Source organism: Thalassophryne amazonica, chromosome 11 (assembly GCF_902500255.1).
Source record: "Thalassophryne amazonica chromosome 11, fThaAma1.1, whole genome shotgun sequence".
In the NCBI taxonomy this organism is placed as follows: Eukaryota; Metazoa; Chordata; class Actinopteri; order Batrachoidiformes; family Batrachoididae; genus Thalassophryne; species Thalassophryne amazonica.
In genome coordinates, this window is record NC_047113.1 from 65,330,520 (window position 1) to 65,353,376 (window position 22,857).

General features: G+C 40.9%; 1 protein-coding gene across 1 annotated transcript in view; it reads right to left on the minus strand.

The window, feature by feature from the left end:
• lingo2 (leucine rich repeat and Ig domain containing 2) overlaps window positions 1-22,857 on the minus strand; it is an 845,050-nt gene that overhangs the window by 275,405 nt on the left and 546,788 nt on the right. The window contains exon 4 of the mRNA XM_034182013.1: window positions 18,371-18,455. The gene's annotated coding sequence lies outside the window, so the exon portion shown is untranslated. The remainder of the gene's footprint in view (window positions 1-18,370; window positions 18,456-22,857) is intronic.

The window sequence follows — 22,857 nt, forward strand, 5'->3', positions numbered from 1 at the left end:
TAATGGCACACATCAGAATTAAAGGCAACACATACACATTTGACATTGTTTATGTGCACTAAGTTTCAAGAAGTCCGTTATCCGAATTGAGGCAAGTGGGTGAAGGTCGCGCAGCAACCCTGTGTTGCGCCACCATCAGCTTGGGGGGGGGGGGGACGTGGGCTTGCAGCTAAAACTGCACTGCCCCCGCCAAAGGGAGAAGGGATGACGATAAGCAGGCGCCGGAAAGGGTGGGTGTTGATGGGGGTAGGAGGGGGTGGGGGAGGGAATGGAACATGCGTCAGTCCTGTGAAAAGCAGTTTATTGTCTTTGTGAGATGAGATAAGAAACAGCCAATGTTCCCCAGGCCGAAACAAATCCCTCTGGAAGAAACAGTCGGGCAATTTGACTTTCAGGCTTGATAAGCCTGTAATGTTATGTGGTTACAGCAGTGAAATCACTTTTTAACAGTTCCACTTGCACACCCAAATCCCAATTATGAATTAAGAATATTCCCAATAATGAATTAACCCCTTAACACCCGAATTTATATAGCTGTATATAAAAAATGTTTTGTGTGTGTTTTTGACTTTAAGCAGATGGTAAATAATGTTGAGATTATTCATTCACTTTTGCACAAAAACTAGATAGTAATATTGGGTATTCTGGTAATGACTTTATGTTATAATGTTATAATAATTATGATGGTATGTTGCAAATTTGCGACAACGGGCATACAGGTCAATTTGGTAAGTTGCATATTTGAGTCAGAGATTGTAGCATATATGCGATGATGGGCGTTAAGGGGTTAAGAATATTCACCGGCCTCTGAAATCTTCAGCTTCAACTGCAAGGCACGCATCTGCTCCAAGTTGTGATCCAATTTGTGTCTGAGTTCAAGAGTCATCGCAGTCTGAGAATGCACTGCCTTGCCAACCTTGTTAATCATGACAGACAAGCGAGAGGCCGTGGTTCTTGATGCCGCCGTCTTGCCAATTTTCCGGTAGATCAGGGCAGCACATAAGCCAAAAAGTACAAGCCCTGCTACCATGAGACCAAAAATGAATAATTCCTCGACGTCCTCAATGGAGAAAGGTGCCAAGCATACCACACACCAGGAACTCCAGGAGTCGAGAACATAGCCAGCAGGATACGTTCCATCTGGGCAGGTAGGATCTCCCGGTCCTGACCTTCTTTAGAAAAAATGGTGTCAATAGCGTTCAGAGACCAGCTGATCAATTCCATGGTTAATCCAATAGTAGTCCAATAGATCTAGAATCCAATATAATTTGAGGAATTCACAGTCTGGTGAAGTAGGGACTTGAAGGTTAAAGGCAGAGAACAGAGATAAGGGAGAATGGAGCAGATGCAACCACCCTCGTCGGAGTCCCAAGCAGTAAAAAAGTGATTTAATCTATTAGGTTGTGATCACAAAATTATTTTGTGATGGTATCATGAAATTTGGGGTGACCAGGGATCGGGGAGGGGGTTATGGTTAAAAAATACTGGCCGAAACCTGACCACATCACACATTTTGTGACGGTATCACAAAACAAAAAGGGAGACCGGGCTGAGGGACATCACTGTGAAAGGTACTGGTCCTAAACAAATCAGGTAGAACTTTGGTTCTGTTAAGCAGGCAAGCACTGAGGAAAAGCTCATAGTGGCAGTGTCGGGTTTTCTCATCTTTTATGATCTACGGTTAAACATTGTGCACATTAACTCCAAGTAACCATGACTTGGCCAAGCCTCGGCAACACCCATCAGGTGAAAGACACCAACTGCTTGTCGCCCTCATTTATAGCTCAAAGGACTGCAGGGTAAATACTTGGATGAACTGTTCAAAAGGAGGTTGGAGTGGGTGGAGAAGAGAGCATGGAGTGAGGTGTGACAGAAGACAATTTACAACAAAAACACCAGCAAAATGTGAAATACACAAGCTTTGACATCCACTGCTGCTATATTAACACCATTGTGTTTTGTTTTTTTTTGGGGTGAAAAGTGTGTGTTTTTGTGAAATACAATGGGAAGACTGAGGAGCACTGTTGAAGGACATAACAAAATGAGTACTTTGAATGTTCTAGCAGCTCGATGAAGAGCGACACAATAAAACAAACTGTCACATCCAGCTCAATGAGTAACTGTCGGTTTATTATGTGACCTGTGGGAATGCACAGGGTATCGTTGAGGGTACTTAACATAAAGCATCGTTTCTATTTTTTTTTCCAGGCACCAAAACTGTTTTAGCACTCAAGCGCAACGATTTATTAATGAATGGCTAAACTGGACACTCAGTATCTCTGTGGGTGTGAGTAATTTTACCATGTCAACAACATATTTAAAGCTGTTACACTGTGAAACTGCTTTTTTTCCCTATGTTATGCAAGTCGTATATACTGTATTTAGGTTTCATGTCAGAGTCATTATTATAAAACTCCTCATTATACGCCTGCACCAAATTTAAGCCTGAAAGATTTTGCTTTGGACTTTTGGGACATGTGTCACAGGAGTCAGTATTTGGTATCCCGTTTAATTTAAGAAATGATGAAGACAGATGATCCCACTGCATAATTAGAAGGGAGCATGGCCAACAAGCATGCAATAATCATGCTATTTAATCAGTATTTTAAAATGTCAGACCTGTAAGGTGGATGGATTATCTTTATAAAGTTGATGTGCTCGCTAATGCGTATTTTTTACCAAATTTATGAACAAATCCAAAGGAATTAGTAAATCTTTGCGGATGGAGGGGATGGTTTAGTGGTTAAGTGTTGGTCTTGAAACCAGAGGATCCTCGGTTCAAACCCCAGTCTGACCGGAAAATCACTAAGGGCTCTTGGGCAAGATCCTTAATCCCCTTGTTGTTCTTGTTTTGTAGTGAGCACCTTGCATGGCAGCACCCGACATCGGTGTGTGAGTGTGTTTGTGTGAATGGGTGGATGTGAGACATATTTGTAAAGTGCTTTGAGCATCTGATGCAGATGGAAAAGTGCTATATACTGTAAATGCAATCCATTTTTGAGTGTATATAAGTCTTTCAGCTTTTACTTCAGTTGATAAAAAATGGGTGTGATGCATTTATATATTTGTTGCATGTAAAGGCCCCCCGACACTTGCACGAGTTTGATCCTCACACTTGCACGCACATCGTCATGACGATCCCACCTGCTGTGTTCCCAGCCATGCTTTGTTCCACCTGCTGCCATACGCTGTGCACTGGATGCTGGACACTGCATATATAAAATAATAATTTCAGAGCGTATTAATCATTTTCTCTCCAAGTTGTCGGCTGAAAATGGCTCTAATCGCTTCCTCAATCTCAGAGGACTGCTCCAGCCGAAGCCACTCGGGTGTGCTGAACGAAATAGAGAAAGCATTTGGAGCTGTCTAAAAAGGTAATTATTTGTCATGTTTACTTTGTAATGTCTTGGTAAAACAGTTGCATGTTCTTTCCATATGGTGTGCAGCTGTAAAGGTATGTTTGTGATAGATTTAACATCTCATTATAATTGTTCGGATGAGCTGCGCTCTGATGAGGTGTGCTGATGCAACCACTCACACTGTTCACTTCTTCAGTCAACTTGATGAGCTACACATAGTGCTGGCAAGCAGATCGCGCATCATTCACTACCACATCACGTTTGTTGCACGACATTTATGCGTGAAAGATTTTTTGAACATTTCAAAATTCTTTTTGCGCAATTGAATGCGCCGGAACCCCTCTCACTTTCAGTCCACACCCGTTAATAATGGGTTTACTCTCCTGCACGACAAAGGTCGTGCAAGTACGTGCATCAAAGTCATGCAAGTGTCAGGGGCCTTAATTTTGTTTCTGTACACCACCACAAGATCTCATTGTAGTGTAGATTTTCAGCTTTAATTCAAACATGAGCTGGCACCATGCACATCCACAGACCCACCACATTATGGAACCTCCTTGGCTCCTGGATGCCAACCACATGGGCAGGCACATCCCCACATCTAGTATGCAGCTATCTATGTACCACAGCCATGGGTATGTCTTTGGGCATTTCCAGCCATTGTGGTCCTCACTAGTGAAGCAAATGTGTGCTGGAACATGCTCATAGAAAAGCACCACATGGCCAAAATTTCAGCTGACATTCCTTCATAATTTATGGGATATTCCTCTTCTGAATCTTCCTAAATAGCCCTTTATTTCACACAAAGTCATTAAAGCAGTACCCAGGGATTCTCCAAAGAGAAAAAAGTAGTGTTAAAGACATAATGTCGCTACGTTAAACAACTGGTTAGTGTTCAAGTCTCACAACCATACAGTAAGTCAGGATGCACTAGGACCCTAAAGACTTGGATGTTCATTCTCCTGCACAGGTACTAGCATTGCCAAACACCTCTGTCTAGTGACCTCATGACTCCACGACTTTTAGCCTCAAAACCAAAAGGTTCAGTGATTATAACGTCACTGTCGCGATAAGTGAACATCTCTCCAAGTTAGACATTTTCACTGCATAGATGTACACTTCTAATGGCTGAGTCCATCAAATGATTGGAAGCCTGGATCTTAGCCTTTATCCAGGATATTTGCAGATCCAGACAGTAGAATCCTCATTCCAGTTCTCAAGTGTTACATTCAAGGGAATCTTTGAACACCACAGTATCGACAATTCAAGATCAGTATACCTTTTCTTGGCAACAAAATCACCTAAGCCACTGGCTTCCACAACCCAAGCTAATATGTGCTCCATCAATTCAAACAATTTAACAAAATTATGACAAATAATTAAGGAAGAAAAGCCATTTTATACACATTCCCTCAATTTTCAGAGGCTTTGTATGCAACTCCAATTTTTGAGTTCAACATGCTACAAATGTATTTCCATTCTTTGTTATAGACTGTGCACCACTGATCTTCTACATATGTCCCTTAACATTCATCCTCTTATTCAAGAGCACCATGCCCCTCCATCTATATGCTCTTATAGGTTGAGCTCCCTTTGACAGAGTGTCACTGCTAAGTACAACCCTCTCAACATGACAGACAACAATTTGACCAAACTTATGTTTAAAACCAATTCAATGGCTCAGGGGTGGTGGATCTTAAAAAAGAAAAAGACAGGAGGCAGAGCTGAAAATGTGATTTTATTTGGGAGTGATGAGAATGGATATGGTTAGGAATGGACATATCAGAGGGATGGGACAGGTAGGACGGTTTGGAGACAAAGAGAGAGTGGAAAGATTGAGATGGTTTGAACATGTGCCGAAGAGGGACCCATGGCCTATAGGGAGAAGGACGCCAAGATAGCACAACCGGAGGGCAGCCAAAGAGGAGGTTTATGGATGAGCTGAGGGAGGACGTGCAGGCGGTTGTTGTGACAGAGGAAGATGCAGAAGACAGGGTGAGATGGAGACAGATTTGCTGTGGTGACCCCAAACAAGAGCAGCCAGAAGAAAGAAGAAAATAAATCAGAACTTTCATTCAGGTTCAATGAGTTATGCATCCTTGCTGGGTTCAGCTGTAAGCAGGTTTCTCACTCCAAAAGTGTCAAACTGTGTTTCCCCTTTGAAACAGCAGTCTGGCTTTCCATTACCTCAGTTAGAGCCCAGCACTTTCAGAGAGATTATTCTTCCCTTTCATATCTAATAGTGTGCAGCCAGATCTAATAATACCAAATCCAACTGATGTTGAAAAATGTAACACTTCACTGGAGAAAAAATAAAGACTAAACAACAACAAAAGCAGCTATCTGCAAACGACGGCGCCCGCATGAATAATCCCCCACGCCAAACACCCCAACTTCTGCTTTTTCTGCAATTAAAAGCTCTGTCACAGCTCAGCAGCTTGATGCAGAACAAAGTGAGGCAGGTGAGAATTTTAAGGGGCAGTCCCTGAGACTGATGGAAATGCAACGTGCCCTGTCTACTGCTCAGGTATCTAGCTGGGGATGAGAGAATGGGAATGTAGGGATTCCCAGCTGAGACAGGACATGGAAGAAACCTCTTGTAATTGTAACAAAGCCCAGGTGGTATGTTCACTACTGATCTAACCCTTTTCTGATAAAAAGAAGAAAAAAAACTTTTGCCAGAAATGACAAACACAGAAAATAAGACAGGACAAAGGGTTGCCTCCTGAAACTGGGACAAGATGAATGTTGAGGTCAAACCTAAATTTAGCAAACAGAATGCAGCCTGCTTTGATTGATGTGTTGTATAGGTTTAATTAATCACATTTGGTCGCCTGTGGGATGTTCACGAGTGACTAATACAGAGACATTCAAACTACACTGCCTTGACCAGGACATTCCATCATCAGACTTAGCTTACATAAAGCATAGCTTACATAAATATTGTTAAGAATCAAATTAGTGATACAGATTCAAGAAGATAACTCTTTGTAGTTCATGACTCTATGAATCAGGGGACGATCCAGGGGCGGAGCCAGAGAAGCACTGGCCCAAGCTGAAAACTGACTGACCTCTGCTATGCCCCTGAAAAAAAAGAATTGTAATATATTCTAGATTTACTGTGTGAGTCCCACTCCAGAGCAGAAGATGGCAGTAATGCACCATTAAGATGGAAGCCAACTGGAGTTAAACAAGAAGAACCACGAATAAAAATATTCAAAAAAGAAGATTATTTAACCAAAGACCATATGCTGCTTTTGGGTAAACCATTTTTTTAAAGTATACAAAGTATTTGAACAAGTGGCAATTTTCGAAAATGTATTAAAGAATGCATTTTTCTCAAATCTGAAAATGTAGCAGAATTGTGCATGAATGTTGGCCCTTGTATTTGGTTCCACTGTGCAAAATGTGGCCCCTTCATGGTCCGTGACTTGGACTACTAAGCATATTGTATAATTCTCTGACAATACAGTATCTGAACAAAACAGGTGGACTCCAAATTTGGATTAGTACTTTATAGCCAATGCTAAAGTCTGCCATCTTCCAGTGCTGAAGAAATCTCATAATGGTGTTTTGGTTGACATGAGCATGCATTCATTCATGCATCCATCCATTTTCAATACCCACTTCCTCTAATTTAGCGTCACCAGGGAGCTGGGGCCTATCCCAGTGGTCAGTGGGTGAGAGGCAGGGTACACCCTGGCCAGGCCCACCAGTCTATTGCAGGGCTTACAAGAACATACGCACCCCACTGTTCTGAAAATAAGACGGCCCAGATTAAAAGATAACCCTCCTTTTGACAAGACATTGTTTTGAGAAAAGATTTTCTGAAGGATAACTCACTAGTCCACTCGCTCTTTGCCAGGCTTTTGGTGATAACGTGCTTTTCCCATGCAACCTTTGTTTCTCCAAAGCAATGTCAAACAAGCTGGGACGTTTTTGTTGAAACAATACAGGACACAGGTAGAGCATGACATTGATGCCAGTCTTCTATTCTTCCCTGCCTCTTTCACCTCACTCACCTCAGGAAGACTGATGTTAAATTGAAGTTGTGAGGCTGAGAATGTCAGAAGGGATAAGTACCCTTTCAGCTTTTAGTTAATCTGTGTGGATGGTTCAGAAGATGCTCATAACCCTCCTCTTTTGACCCCTTGAGGGCTCCAGTTTTCTCTTTTGTGACAATGACTTTCACAAATGACCTCATGTCACTCCTCTGCACATGTCCAAACCAACTCAATCTTCCCTCCCTCACTTTATCTGCAAACCATCCTACCTGCCATATATGTTCATTTCTAATTGTGTCCATCCTCATCACTGTATATAAATCATGCAACACTGTGTAAACTTTACCTTTCACCCTTGCAAATACCAATTCTTTCACAAATTACTTGTGCCATTCCTCTCCACTCTTCCTGCATTCTCTTCACCTCTCTACCACACTTTCCATTACTTTGGCCTCATTTTCATCTCCCTTTGCAATCTGTATCTCCACCTCTCCACAGTCACACTGTCATCGAGGAGCATTATAATCCAAGGAGACACCGGTCTGATCTTGACCTTAAACATAACGACAATAAATGATAGATCCATTTTTTCATACTTTCTCAGGTCTTCTTTGTGTTATTCCTAGCACAGATCTCAACCATGTTATACTGTTCTTGTACATAGCCTGCACCACCCTCACATATTTATCTGACACAAAATAATTTCTCATATATTATCATAACTCCTCTCTCAGCATACTGTCATAAGCTTTCTCTAAATCCACAGCCACAGAGAGAAAGCCCTTATGGTCTCCCTATTTCTCAGTCATGCGATTTTTGAGATGACTGCTCTTTCCCATATCCGCATGCTGTGCATGATCAAATTTAGGCCTCTGCTGTTAAGGCAACTCTGTACATCAACCTTGCTCCAAACAAATCAATGCCAGTGTGGTTCTTCTCTTGGATCCTCTCATGCTCCAAATGTTTAACAGTCTGGTTCAAAATGCCATTGCTCAAAACTGTTGAAACTCAGTTTGTGTGTCTGGTCAATCAGGAGAAGGCCTTTTCTCCAGTCCTATCATCGTAATCCTATTTGTATTCAACTTAACATACAGGTCACCATATGTCTTTTTCTTGACATTTTTGTTAAACAGGAAGGTGATACAACAAAACAATGTTTTCCATGGAAAGATGGCCCCATTGGTAAATATTAATACAATCTATAGAGTAAATCTTTGGGAACTACAGCAACAAGCCCAAGAATGAGTCAAATCAGGGTTTTAACCAGTTAGTTTTTGAGCCATGGCCAAAAACTGTTAAAAATCACTGTGCCAAGTGGTTCTTACAAAGTCAAAACTACATCATGTTTCATCACCACAGGAAGGAAGATCTTTACTTTTCTAACATTGATATTTCCACAAATCCATGTTTTATTGTTTTTTGAGTAATTCCACTAATAGACAGTCAAGACAGAGATAAAAACCAACCTCCATGGAAGAGGTAAAATTGCCAATTTTGTGTGACAATCTCATCCCAACTCATATTCACTACAACCCCTGGCAAAAATTATGGAATCACCGGCCTCGGAGGATGTTCATTCAGTTGTTTAATTTTGTAGAAAAAAAGCAGATCACAGACATGACACAAAACTAAAGTCATTTCAAATGGCAACTTTCTGGCTTTAAGAAACACTATAAGAAATCAGGGGAAAAAATTGTGGCAGTCAGTAACAGTTACTTTTTTAGACCAAGCAGAGGGAAAAACATATGGAATCACTCAATTCTGAGGAAAAAATTATGGAATCATGAAAAACAAAGGAATGCTCCAACACATCACTAGTATTTTGTTGCACCACTTCTGGCTTTTATAACAGCTTGCAGTCTATGAGGCATGGACTTAATGAGTGACAAACAGTACTCTTCATCAATCTGGCTCCAACTTTCTCTGATTGCTGTTGCCAGATCAGCTTTGCAGGTTGGAGCCTTGTCATGGACCATTTTCTTCAACTTCCACCAAAGATTTTCGATTGGATTAAGATCCGGACTATTTGCAGGCCATGACATTGACCCTATGTGTCTTTTTGCAAGGAATGTTTTCCTTGAAATGTTTTTGCTCTATGGCAAGATGCATTATCATCTTGAAAAATGATTTCATCATCCCCAAACATCGTTTCAATTGATGGGATAAGAAAAGTGTCCAAAATATCAACGTAAAAGTGCATTTATTGATGATGTAATGACAGCTATCTCCCCAGTGCCTTTACCTGACATGCAGCCCCATATCATCAATGACTGTAGAAATGTATATGTTCTCTTCAGGCAGTCATCTTTATAAATCTCATTGGAACGCACCAAACAAAAGTTCCAGCATCATCACCTTGCCCAATGCAGATTCGAGATTCATCACTGAATATGACTTTCATCCAGTCATCCACAGTCCACGATTGCTTTTCCTTAGCCCACTGTAACCTTGTTTTTTTCTGTTTAGGTGTTAATGATGGCTTTCGTTTAGTTTTTCTGTATGTAAATCCCATTTCCTTTAGGCGGTTTCCTCCCATTCGTTCCTCATTTGTTTTGTTGTGCATTTTCGATTTTTGAGACATATTGCTTTAAGTTTTCTGTGTTGATGCTTTGATGTCTTCCTTGGTCTACCAGTATGTTTGCCTTTAACAACCTTCCCATGTTGTTTGTATTTGGTCCAGAGTTTAGACACAGCTGACTGTGAACAACCAACATCTTTTGCAACATTGCGTAATGATTTACCCTCTTTTAAGAGTTTGATAATCCTCTCCTTTGTTTCAATTGACATCTCTCATGTTGGAGCCATGATTCATGTCAGTCCACTTGGTACAACAGCTCTCCAATGTGTGATCACTCCTTTTTAGATGCAGACTAATGAGCAGATCTGATTTGATGCAGGTGTTAGTTTTGGGGATGAAAATTTACAGGGTGATTCCATAATATTTTCCTCAGAATTGAGTGATTCCATATTTTTTTCCCTCTGCTTGTCTAAAAAAGTAGCCGTTACTGACTGCCACAATTTTTTTTCCTGATTTCTTATAGTGTTTCTTAAAGCCAGAAAGTTGCCATTTGAAATGACTTTAGTTTTGTGTCATGTCTGTGATCTGCTTTTTTTCTACAAAATTAAACAAGTGAATGAACATCCTCCGAGGCCGGTGAATCCATAATTTTTGCCAGGGGTTGTACATGCCACACACCAGACACCACTGTCTGACACACAATATTGTCATGTAGCACAATACTGAAATTCATCTTGGATGTTTAAACAAAAGTAGTCCATGGCAGATTCTGCCTATGTGCAATAAACGCTTTGATCCTGCTAGAGTTTTACAGCAACACTTCACAGAAAAAAAGACAGTTCTCTGTGAACACTTTCATGATGATCACTGGCAAAATACCTACTGCTAACTTACATACATTCTTCTATTATACAATATATTCTATTTTTCCCTGTCTACCTTCTATGCCCCTTGTCTGTATGGTCATAGAGGTTTTGGAGTTGAGTATATTGAGGTAGGTAAGGTAATATCTTACCTTTGTGAAGCACCTCAGGGTGATGCATGTTGTGATTTGTCACTATATGAATAAATTAAATTGACAATTAGCACTATGGGTGTGGGCGGTGTGGTTCATCTTACTCAACTCATATACAGCTCTGACAAAGCATTAGTATTTGAAACATTTGAACATGTAAAAGACAATGTGTTATTTTTCACATTGGAATACAGAAAGGCAATACACATTGAAGTTGTGGAACAGCCTGTATCTGTTTAATTTTCCACAGCACAAAGTATTCTACAAGAAGGGCTAGTTATACACTTAATCCCTCATTATTTAAGGGGGAAACAGAGCAAATTCTTTGCTTCTACATACAAACTTGTAGCTGGCGGTACTGGCTGCCATGAAATTTCTACTCTCATGATGCAACATGCTGAAAATCTCACACAGTGGTTGAAAACTTCACTGCAGTCCCTCAGGAGTTTTGTTTTTTCTCTTTCTCTCTCTCTCTCTCTCTCTCACACACACACACACACACACACACACACACACACACACACACACAGACACACAACTGACTAGATGCTTCATTTTATGACACTGTTGAATTTACAACAATTTAGAACAAACAGCAGCAAATGATCAGCCTGCAGCATCCTGACATGTCTGGAGTTAGGAACAAACACATCCAACTTTGTTTCCGTAAAGGCCTCTCTCATGAAACATGACATCTTTATTTAAATGCAAAAAAAAAAAAAAAAAAAAATCCTACGCTCGACTGTCACAGGAGACTAAGATTTAATGGTGTTAGTGAGGAAGTGGCGCTATCAATCTACAGAGTCCCATATCCTTCCATCACATCACTTAAGTTTATTTTTGATTTTGTAGTTTGCTTTAAAAAAGCATGCAGAGTTGACATACACGATAATGTAAATTTGGGCACATGCATGTGGTGTGCACACGTACAATCTGAGAAAAGCTTGCAGATGACAAGATGTAATCAACTAAAAGTTTTATTTCTGGTGAACAGGAGAATCTTCACACCCACTTTGTTTTCCTTATTGTCTTTAAAATAAAAAGAACACATCCTATGTAGACAATGAGGTTCATTGGCACCCATTCTCACCCTGGATTCCATAGCAAGAAGGAGACAAGAATCTGATACCCGCATTGGATGGGACGCTAGTCCATTGCAGGCTACTTCCCAAGGCAAGGCCAGTCCCTATTTACAGTGATGTAGACTGAGACAATGCAGATGCAGTAAATTGTTAAAGGACTCAGATAGGTAGCCTGACTGGGAACCAAACCTGGGTCTACATATTCATAGTCTAACTTGTATCCCACTGAAATTCCCAATAGTTAATTGCAAATGGCCACTAAATGCTTTTGGATTGTCTGTCAACATTAGTTATAACTGTCCCCATGCTCACCAGCATGGTTGCACCTATGTCAAGAAAGATCTAACCATTAGAGATCGAGCATACTATACTCACTATATTAAATGCCCGGAGAGCCTGCAATTTTCAAAAAAGGGGGTCATGTATTGACGATCGTTTGCATGCGCATGTTTGCATGCACATGTTTGCATGCGTATGTTTGCATGTGCATGTTTGCATGCATGCTGTACAGCAGTGGTGTCCAAAGTATTCCAGAAAGGGCCAAGAGGGTGCAAGTTTGCTTTGCAGCCACTGACTCCAGCAAGTGATTTCACTGATGAATATCACTTTGAGCAGATGGGATGAATTCATCAGTGAAATCACAGAGAAGGTGTGGAAGAGAAGGGGAAGCACCCTGCTGCTTGGATTTCCCTGGTCAATAGGAAGTGCATCTGGAAGTGGTGTAGGAAGGACAAGATTGCAACCCTGGCCAAAACGGTAAAATGGCTGCCTGTTGGGGAAGAAAGTGTGTTATGAGGACATTGAAGAGGAGCTGCTAAAATGGTTCCATGAACGGAGAACAGCAGGCATCCACGTGACAGGGAAGAGTCTGAAGTACGAGGCACTGCAACTGCATAAGTAACATGGTAATGCAATGGCTGGTATTTGAAGTTTGTGGAAGGACATATCAAGCCGATATTCCACACATGTTGCTCAGCACCCGAAAGAACTGAGGGATAACAAGTTGGACAAATTTCTGAAATATACTCAACAAAAATATAAACGCAACACTTTTGGTTTTGCTCCCATTTTGTATGAGATGAACTCAAAGATCTAAAACTTTTTCCACATACACAATATCACCATTTCCCTCAAATATTGTTCACAAACCAGTCTAAATCTGTGATAGTGAGCACTTCTCCTTTGCTGAGATAATCCATCCCACCTCACAGGTGTGCCATATCAAGATGCTGATTAGACACCATGATTAGTGCACAGGTGTGCCTTAGACTGCCCACAATAAAAGGCCACTCTGAAAGGTGAGGTTTTATCACACAGCACAATGCCACAGATGTCGCAAGATTTGAGGGAGCGTGCAATTGGCATGCTGACAGCAGGAATGTCAACCAGAGCTGTTGGTCATGTATTGAATGTTCATTTCTCTACCATAAGCCGTCTCCAAAGGCGTTTCAGAGAATTTGGCAGTACATCCAACCAGCCTCACAACCGCAGACCACGTGTAACCACACCAGCCCAGGACCTCCACATCCAGCATGTTCACCTCCAAGATCGTCTGAGACCAGCCACTCGGACAGCTGCTGAAACAATTGGTTTGCATAACCAAAGAATTTCTGCACAAACTGTCAGAAACTGTCTCAGGGAAGCTCATCTGCATGCTCGTCATCCTCATCGGGGTCTCGACCTGACTCCAGTTCGTCGTCGTAACCGACCTGAGTGGGCAAATGCTCACATTCGCTGGCGTTTGGCACGTTGGAGAGGTGTTCTCTTCACGGATGAATCCCGGTTCACACTGTTCAGGGCAGATGGCAGACAGCATGTGTGGCGTCGTGTGGGTGAGCGGTTTTCTGATGTCAATGTTGTGGATTGAGTGGCCCATGGTGGCGGTGGGGTTATGGTATGGGCAGGCGTCTGTTATGGACAAAGAACACAGGTGCATTTTATTGATGGCATTTTGAATGCACAGAGATATGTGACGAGATCCTGAGGCCCATTGTTGTGCCATACATCCAAGAACATCACCTCATGTTGCAGCAGGATAATGCATGGCCCCATGTTGCAAGGATCTGTACACAATTCTTGGAAGCTGAAAATGTCCCAGTTCTTGCATGGCCGGCATACTCACCGGACATGTCACCCATTGAGCATGTTTGGGATGCTCTGGACCGGCGTATACGACAGCGTGTACCAGTTCCTGCCAATATCCAGCAACTTCGCACAGCCATTGAAGAGGAGTGGACCAACATTCCACAGGCCACAATTGACAACCTGATCAACTCTATGCGAAGGAGATGTGTTGCACTGCATGAGGCAAATGGTGGTCACACCAGATACTGACTGGTATCCCCCCCCCAATAAAACAAAACTGCACCTTTCAGAGTGGCCTTTTATTGTGGACAGTCTAAGGCACACCTGTGCACTAATCATGGTGTCTAATCAGCATCTTGATATGGCACACCTGTGAGGTGGGATGGATTATCTCAGCAAAGGAGAAGTGCTCACTATCACAGATTTAGACTGGTTTGTGAACAATATTTGAGGGAAATGGTGATATTGTGTATGTGGAAAAAGTTTTAGATCTTTGAGTTCATCTCATACAAAATGGGAGCAAAACAAAAAGTGTTGCGTTTATATTTTTGTTGAGTGTATGTCTTGAGAATGTGCAAGATACACAAATATGACACCAATATGATTGAGAATATGGACAAAACACAAGTTTGGTTTGAACTGCCAGGAAGAGTAACCTTTCACAAGCTGGAGTTACCGTATCATCAACAGGGCATGACAAAAAATAGGGTCACAGTTACTTTGGCTGCCTACACAGACTAATTTGGCACCCTTGGTACTGTTGCCAGGGATCAGGCCTATGAACAAGGATGAAATCCCTAGTGGCATACAGGTGTACTACTGTGGCTCTGAGAGGAAATCATGGGCAAATCCAGACTCTATCAAGCATTGGCTACCCGTCATCCGGAGACGAAGTAGACATGCCGTCTACAACACTGACATAGCAGTCATACCAGGAGGCTACAAATCCCGCCTTCAACCCGTTGATGTGAGTTGGAACCGTCCATTCAAAGCCCGCATGCAAGAGTTGTATGATGAATGGCTACAAGAAGACCCAAGTATCACACTGCCTGAGTCAGACATCATCCTCTGAGTCGGATGTGGAGAAAAGTGAAGATGACACCGAGACTTTGGCAGAGGAGGACTATGACAGTCGACACTAGCCACAAATAATGAACTTCATGGATCCCTTCTGTCATGGCAATGATGTCGGACTATTTCATTTTCATTTTACTTTGTTCTCTCAGGTATTCAATGTGCATCTAATAGGGAGGGGGCCTTTAATGGTAGACTTCAGGAGGAACCCACCATCATTCCTCCCTCTCCAATTTTTCTATTTTTTTTTAATTAATTTTCATTCATATACCAGGGGTGGTGGCCAAGTGGTTAATGCGCTTGGTTTCAGTTCGGAAGGTTCTGGGTTCAAATCCCACCCCTGCCACATTTCTCCATGTAATGTGGAGTTGCGTCAGGAAGGGCATCTGGCGTAAAACCTGTGCCAAAATCAACATGCAGATCCACCTTGGATTTGCTGTGGCGACCCTGAGTGCAAACAAGGGCGCAGCCGAAGGGACTTACTTTTTTTCATTCATATACCACCAAATAACCATCCTCAACAACACTGTGCCTACTGTGGACACTTTCTGGTTCCTTGGATTCACCATCCCCCAAGATCTGAAGTGGACCTGCCACAAATACTCCATCAAGAAAAAGATACAGCAGAGGGTGTACTTCCTCAGACAGCTCAGGAAGTTCAACCTTCCCCAGGAACTGCTCATCATCTTTTACACATCCATCATCCAGTCTGTCCTGTGCATCTCCATCTGTTTGGTTTCGCTCTGCCTCCAAACATGACAGGCACAGACTTCAATGAACTGTCAGGTCTGTGGAAAAAAAATCATCGGAGCAAGCCTGCCCTCTGTCTGGGACTTATACCAGCCAGGAATTGAGCTGGTCACATCTCTGCAGACCCCTCACACCCTGGACACAATCAGATTAAACTCATCCCCACTGGTACAGAGCCCTGTATGCCAAAACAACCAGAAACAGGAACAGTTTCTTTCCACGGGCCATAAAACCTGATCAAAAATTCACCTGCCAAAAATCTCATTAATTCATATTCCTCATCTACAACTTCAATCTGTTGATGTTTCACACATTTTTTTCTTATTGCACATTTTATTTTGCTTGCACATTTTTTACTGTGAATTATTCAGTGTATTTATACATTCCGTACAGAGAGTGTGCAGCTCAAACTGAAGTCAAATTCCTTGTATTCATGTGGATACTTGGCGAATAAAGGCTATTCTGATTCTGAAACACGGTAGTTGTTTTGCAGCATTATTTCCAATCATTTACACATTTCAAGAAGAAATGACTCAAACTACTTTTATGACTTTGAACTGCAGCCAACATTGTCGCAACCCTAATATTATTAACGATAAATGTTTGGCTCCTGGTTCCTGTGATTACTGTGTAGTCTGCTGCCTGGCACACATAAAGTTAAGATTTGTGAAGAACTGCATAGGGATGAGAACAAATTATCTGTCTTTGGACACTTAATGTATCACAAAAAAGGTTTTCCTATTCATAAATTAATCATGGATTCATTCACTTATTCATTTTCACTCAAAACATTTCAGTGAAACTATTGTAGATGGATTTTGTAAACAGAAAGACAAAAGCAAAATGACATCCAAGGGCAACACTGATGAACCTGGTTTCCATCAAAGCCCTTTAAAATAATCTTTTAAGGTGATATTATAATCCTCATTTCAAAAGAGGCAACTTTGCGCTGCAATTACAATAAATAAATGAAGCAGCAGAACAAAAAAGGGCCAAAGAACCACAAATTGATACATTGCGTCCGGAATCATCATCAGCAGAAATTTTTTTCCATATTTTCTTATGTTACAACCTTATTCCAAAATGGAGTAAAATATTTTTTTCCCCTCAACATTCTACTCACAACACCCCATAATGACACCATTTTTTTTAAGTTCATGCAAACCTATTAAAAACAAAAAACTAAGAAATCACATGTAAATACGTATTCACACCCTTTGCTCAATACTTTGTTGATGCACCTTTTGTAGCAATTACAGCCTCAAATCTTCTTGAATATGATGCCACAAGCTTGGCACACCTATCTTTGGGCATCAGGTTTGATGGGGAGCGTCAGTGCGCAGCCATTTTCAGATCTCTCGAGAGATGTTCAATTGGATTCAGGTCTGAGCTCTGGCTGGGGCACTCAAGGACATTCACAGAGTTGTCCTGAAGCCTGCTGCAGAGAGCACTCTGGAGCAGGTTTTCATCGAGGATTTCTCTGTCCATTGCTGCGTTTATCTTTCCCTCAATCCTGACTAGTCTTCCCAATTCCTGCTGCTGAAAAACATCCGCACAGCATGATGCTGCCACCACCATGCTTCACTGTAGGGATGGTGCCTGGTTTCCTCCAAACACTATGCCTGGCTTTCACACCAAAGAGTTTAATCTTTGCCTCATTAGACCAGAGAATTTTGTTTCTCATAGTCTGAGATTCCAGGTGCTTTTTGGCAAACTCCAGGTGGGCTGCCATGTGCCTTTTACTAAGAAGTGGCTTCCGTCTGGCCACTCTGCCATACTTCTTCCATTTATGCATGATGGAGGCCACTGAGCTCATTGGGACCTTCAAAGCAGCAGAATGTTTCTGTACCCTTCCCCAGATTTGTGCCTTGAGGCAATCTTGTCTGGGAGGTCTACAGACAATTCCTTTGACTTCATGCTTGGTTTGTGCTCTGACATGCACTGTCAACTGTGGGACCTTATATGTAAACAGTTGTGTGTCTTTCTAAATCATGTCCAATCAACTGAATTTACCCCAGGTGGACTCCAGTTAAGCTGCAGAAACATCTCAAGGATGGAGACTGATTATCAGTGGAATCTGATTATTCTTGAGCTCAATGTTGAGCTTCATGGCAAAGTTCTGTGAATACTTATGTACATGTGATTTTAGTTTTTTAATTTTTATTGTCATTATGGGGTATTGTGTTTAGAACTTTGAGGAAAACAATGAATTTCATCCATTTCGGAATAAGGCTGTAAAATGTAGAAAAAGTGAAGCCAAGTGAATATTTTCCAGATGTGCTGTATTTGCAGTGAATAACAGCAGTCTGCTGAGTTCACAGAAATCATTATTTGTTTTTTGTTTTTTTTTAATTGCAATGTTACTTGTTGATTTGTACAGACCATAAAGCCACCAGGACTGATAGAAAAGGAATGGATTCATCCAATATGAACACATTTTTTTTCCAACAAAAACAATAAGAGAACAAATATCTGCAACTTACCACTTTGAGAAACAATTATCTCCTCAGCCATGGCCTGTTCTTTTTCACCTCTTTCACTTTGCCTGTCCTTATGTTGTTGTGTTATCTGGAAAGAGAGTATATAAAAATAGGGAAAATAATAGAAAAGCCACTCATAAGTAATCAGTGAGTGCATAATGAAATGCAATGCATAAAGATACTTTGAGATTTAAAGTACCTTAAGAGCTCCATATGTCAATACATTTGTCAGTTAGAATGTCTGTTTATTCCATGCAAAGTTACAAAATAATAAAAGCTAGTAATACACACTAGATTAACTATGACATATTTTCAGAAGTTTAATGGTTTATTTGCACCAAAATGAATGACTTTAATCAGCATGAATGTTACAAAAATAATTGGAATTAATTTTAAAAGCTTCTAAATGACTAATTCACATTAGCTTTCATGTAAGGACCTAGTACCTGCAGAGCCAATGCCTTAATGTTTTTAAGAACAGGAATGAAGTCGAATGAATTAAGCCAAGGATTCTGGAACACAAGTATTTATATTCACAAGTCAAGTTAATCCATAAAAAAAAACATCTTGCATGGCAGCATCTGTGTGTGTGTGTGTGTGTGTGTGTGTGTGTGTGTGTGTGTGTGTGTGTGTGTGTGTGTGTGTGTGTGTGTGTGTGTGCGTGTGTGTCTGTGTGACACTGAATGGAAGAATGTGAGGTATCATTGTACAGCACCTTGAGCAACGTGACTTGGTAAAGTGCCACAAAAAGACAGCTCAATTACTATGAAAATTTTAACGATAGCATCTATCCACAATTTTGCTTTGGATGGCTTGGCTTAATTCTTTGGATGTTTCCCCCCAAATCTGAAAAACAGCAATCCACATGGGCCTTTAAACAGAGGCAAAAATGCGCCATTTAAACCCTAATTACACCAATTAATTATTCAGAGGTTTTTTGAAGTAATTCCATCAGTTTCAGGAATAGTTTGTGCCATTTTAATAGGCAGTCATGTTGTATGTCAACCTCTCAGCCACTAAAAATCTGACATTGTGAATCGAAAATGAACTTAATCTACCTAGTAGCTATTATTTTACCCCCAGATGTACCTCTATTATTTTATACTAAATAAAACACTATTGTGTCATTGTTGTCCATTGTCAAAACAGTGTAAAAAGCTTTTGTAGTAAAAGTATGACCAAACTGTGTGACCTACTCGATGCAGACTGGACCCTGCCCTGTGCTTTTCCTGCTATAATGAGCCCGCCATTCAGACTGCAGGACAAAACACAGAGGATGGTGATTATGCAGAAGGTGTGCCTGTGTTGGTAATTTGATGATATGAGAGAAAGAGAGCTATCTCCTCCAAGTCCAAAGGCACAGATTATAAAAATAATAGGGAGAAAAAAATTGACTCAGGCTGCTCGTTTAAATCACTCTTGACACTACCATTAGTACCATTAGTATGCCGTTAAATGCTCAAGGGCAACAGCTGTAGGGATTTATTTATTTATTTATTTATTTTTTAGCAATTGTCAGTTGGACCTCCTTGTTAAGTCTGAACCCACTTCCAAACAATATCCACAGAATATTGATAATCTCCAAAAATGTGACATTGCTAAATTAATATCAATCCCCTGTCTTTGCAACCACAAATCAAATGTCTGACATCTCAGTTTTAACAAAGAAAATAGAAATCTATGAGCACGCTGACAAAATGATATGCCACACAATCTGCTTGCATATATTGCACACTGGTCAACCTCTGTACATGCGGTTGACAATTCTGATTTATATAACAGCTGAGTGGATCCTTGACATTTGATTGGTGCTTTGTATGTCACATGACATGGATTTTTCGGCCCATTTGTGTTTCATTACAATTAGAGTGCAATTTGGTTCCATTTAACGTACAAATTTGGTTCCATACTTTTGGTACCATTGCACTCTGCACACACAGATGCACACGCGTGCAAGTTGCGCTTATGAGGTAAATATGTGATGCATTAAACACAAAATTTCCATTACTGCCCTTTGAAGACATCAGACTGGACTTGCTTTCTGTCACGCACATCTTCACACAGTCTGGTATCACTGTGCAACTGTGTGAAGAGTCGTTGAAATCCACCAAGTGGTTCTTTAAGAGGAGTTGCATTTGTGAGGTCAATATGATGTGATGTGTCAAACACAAAGTTCAATGTTTTTACCTTTTTAGATTTTACTTCATGCACATCTTCAAGCAAATGTTTTTCCATTGTATGAATTTTCAATAAAGTCCACCAAATTACTTAAGAGGAGTTGTGCCTAATAGGCCAGTATCATGTGCATCAATTAATTATAAAATTCCAATTCTTACCCTTTGAAGATGTCAGATTGGAAATCTTGTCCTTCACAAACATTTTTACAAGAGCGTTTGCATTGGGTAAAGTCCATTTAAGTTCCTTCGGAGGTAATGGCGTAATGGTTTGGGATCAATTGGCGTTAAAAAAGGTGAGGTGTGTGAAAATGAATGTGTCGTTTGCTTGCTGTGATTGTTTGAGTGTCTAGTGCATGTGCATACACTCCACAGAGCTGAGCCTGTGCATTTTGTGATCAAAACACCTCTGTCATTTCAGCGATTTCATCAATTTGTGATGACATTCAAGGGCAGACTGGCTAGCATTCCTTTTTGCACAGGGAATCGAGGCAATCAGCTGTGAAACACAACACTGCTGTGATGGGCAGACCTCTAAATGTGGGTCTGCATGCCGGAAGTTTAGGTGCATGTGGGAGTGAGAGATGCACAAAGAGATGGAAGAACAAACTGACAGCTGATCGATTAGTCCCTCCAATTTTTTAAGAGAAAAATCTTAAACAAACTTGCACACATACTATTGTTGAGAAAAAAAATATTGGTGGTTGCCAGTGCCCCTCAGCCTCCATGGCAGTGCCATAACTGGGTGGCAGAATACCTGTGGTGTTAGCAAGACCTTTTGGCTCCTGATGTTGACCTCAAGATCAAGGTCATCCATTTTAGAACTTGACCGAGCTCTTGGTGACTGTCCATTCCATAGTAATTGTGCTAACAAGCCAGCTGTTGACGCCACCCAACAGCTGCCCAGTCACCAGGGTGACTACAGGACCCCTCGAACCTATTATAGGCTGAGGGGTAAAAACAGAAGAAAAAAAAATATATATACACTCTATTTTCTGGCTGGGGAAGTCTTTTTTGGGTGCTCCTGTGACTTATATTCCAAAGCAATTTATTCATGAAAAAACAAACAACTGCATTGCCATCTATGACCACAAAATGGCACCATAAATGGGGTACTGTGTTTCACACTCCAGAGCAAAAGGTGGCTGATACAATTAAGCTGGATGCTAACTGCCATAAAACAAGAAGAAGGTCTGAATCAGCAAGAGACATTCTGTGTCTTAGAGAATGTCTAAATTTAACATGTCAAACTGAAATACGTACCATGCTCTGGATTAAAATGTGATATACCTTTCGTACTTCTGTGTGAGACAACAACAACAGCAATGGCAGCTCAACAAGTGTTTGTGCTATAAATAAATAATGTTCTGAGTTTTCAAACATGTAATTGGATTGCATGTTTACCTCACCTATGACCATCTGTTCAGTGGAAACATAAAGTGGTTTACTCACATTTTCTGCCTTGTGTAATATTGTGTAACGTTAATTAGCTCATTAGCTTCTGATCACTAACACAGCATTTGCATTGTGAATACATTTTTCGCTGAGTTTTCTAGAACAATATCCAGCTAGTCAGGTACTGGCTAGTCATAGCCAACTCTTACAACTAGTTGTCCCAGTCATATTTTTTAAGCTGGTTTCCATCCTCGCTGATGTTCTCTCTCCACCTAGTGTGATGGAGGAAATAGAGTGGATAGACATGGAGGAAAAGGTGTTGCAGGAATGATACACTCCACTGCACCTCCTCAGAAAGCAAATGACTGACTTACACACGAACAATTTCTGTGCAAATCCATTTTGGCATGACCACATCTCTTACTTGATTCTGCAATCTATTTAGCAATATGGAACCATTCAATGCACTAATGCTCTTGAAGACAATGGCAGATGACAATCCAAATTGTTATGCCCAAAATGGTCATGTGGACGTGGAACCCCCCAACAGCACTTGCAATATTTGCTCTTGAATGTGGGATATAGAACAACAAAATAGGACCAATAGTGAAACAGTAATTCCTGTTTTAAACATTCCTTCAACCACACCTCCCTCACACATGTTGGTAGACTAGCTACCTCCAAATTAATAAATATTTTTTAATAATAAGTGCATTGATATTGGTCAAGTAAGCCAGTGCCACAAATGAGGATAGAGTAAAGTATGGTTATAATAAACAGGACTGGTTAGATCATTTACTAGTACATCCTGGGTAGAACATTAAATGATTTTTGTTTCTTTAATACCAGTTTAGCCATATAGGGGCTGTTTTCTTAGCAGCTTTCTTCATAGTGTGCAGGTACCCTGGTATTGATTCATAG